This window comes from Colobus angolensis, unplaced genomic scaffold (genome assembly GCF_000951035.1).
Source record: "Colobus angolensis palliatus isolate OR3802 unplaced genomic scaffold, Cang.pa_1.0 Scaffold104, whole genome shotgun sequence".
NCBI lineage: Eukaryota > Metazoa > Chordata > Mammalia > Primates > Cercopithecidae > Colobus > Colobus angolensis.
In genome coordinates, this window is record NW_012111364.1 from 10,460,928 (window position 1) to 10,462,515 (window position 1,588).

Below are 1,588 nucleotides of genomic sequence, written 5' to 3' on the forward strand. Positions count from 1 at the left end.
TAGTATAGTTAATTCCAATTATTATTTTTTTAAAATTATACTTTAAGTTCTGGGGTACATGTGCAGAGCGTGCAGGTTTGTTACATAGGTATACCCATGCCATGGTGGTGTGCTGCACCCATCAACCCGTGATCTACATCAGGTATGTCTCCTAATGCTATCCCTCCCATAGCCTCCCAGCATCCGACACGCCCCTGGTGTGTGATGTTCCCCTCCCTGTGTCCATGTGTTCTCATTGTTCAACTCCCACTTATGAGAACATGCAGTGTTTGGTCTTCTGTTCTTGTGTTAGTTTGGTGAGAATGATGGTTTCCAGCTTCATCCATGTCCCTGCAAAGGCCATAAACTCATCCTTTATGGCTGCACAGTATTCCATGGTATATATGTGCCACATTTTCTTTATCCAGTGTATCACTGATGGGCATCTGGGTTGTTTCCAAGTCTTTGCTATTGTGAACAGTGCCACAGTAAACATATGTGTGCATGTGTCTTTATAGTAGAATGATTTATAATCCTTTGGGTATATATCTAATAATGGGATTGCTGGGTCAAATAGTATTTCTGGTTCTAGATCCTTGAGCAATTTCCACTGTCTTCCACAATGGTTGAATTAGCTTATACTTCCACCAACAGTGTAACAGTATTCCTATTTCTCCACATCCTCTCCAGCATCTGTTTCCTGACTTTTTAATGATCTCTATTCTAACCGGAGTGAGAAGGTATCTCATTGTGGTTTTGATTTGCATTTCCCTAATGATCAGTGATGATAAGCTTTCATATGTTGTCTGCATAAATGTCATCTTTTGAGAAGTGTGTGTTCATATCCTTTGCCCATTTTTTTGATGGGGTTTTTTTTTTCTCATAAATTTGTTTAAGTTCTTGGTAGATTCTGGATATTAGCCCTTTTCAGATGGATAGATTACAAAAATTTTTCCCCACTCTGTAGGTTGTCTGTTCACATTGATGATGAGCTTCTGCACAGGAAAAGAAATTTTTAGTTTAATTAGATCCCAATTGTCAATTTTGGCTTTTGTTGCCATTGTTTTCGGTGTTTTAGTCACGACACCCATGCCTATGTCGTGAATGGTATTGCCTAGGATTTCCTCTAGGGTTTTTATGGTTTTAGGTCTTACGTTTAAGTCTTTAATCCATCTTAATTTTTGCATAAGGTGTAAGGAAGGGGTCCAGTTTCAGTTTTCTGCATATGGCTAGCCAGTTTTCCCAACACCATTTATTAAATAGGGAATCCTTTCCCCATTGATGGTTTTTATCAAAGATCAGATGGTTGTAGATGTGTGGTGTTATTTCTGAGGCCTCTGTTCTGTTCCATTGGTCTATGCATCTGCGTTGGTACCAATACCATGCTGTTTTGGTTACTGTAGCCTTGTAGTATGGATTACTTTGAATTGTGTTAACATCCTCAAATATGGGGCTGCTTAATCATTTACTTACCAGGTAATGCCAAACTATTTATTTATTTATTTGAGACAAGTCTTGCTCTGTCACCCAGGCTGGAGTGCAGTGGCCGGATCTCAGCTCACTGCAAGCTCCGCCTCCCGGGTTTATGCCATTCTCCTGCCTCAGCCTC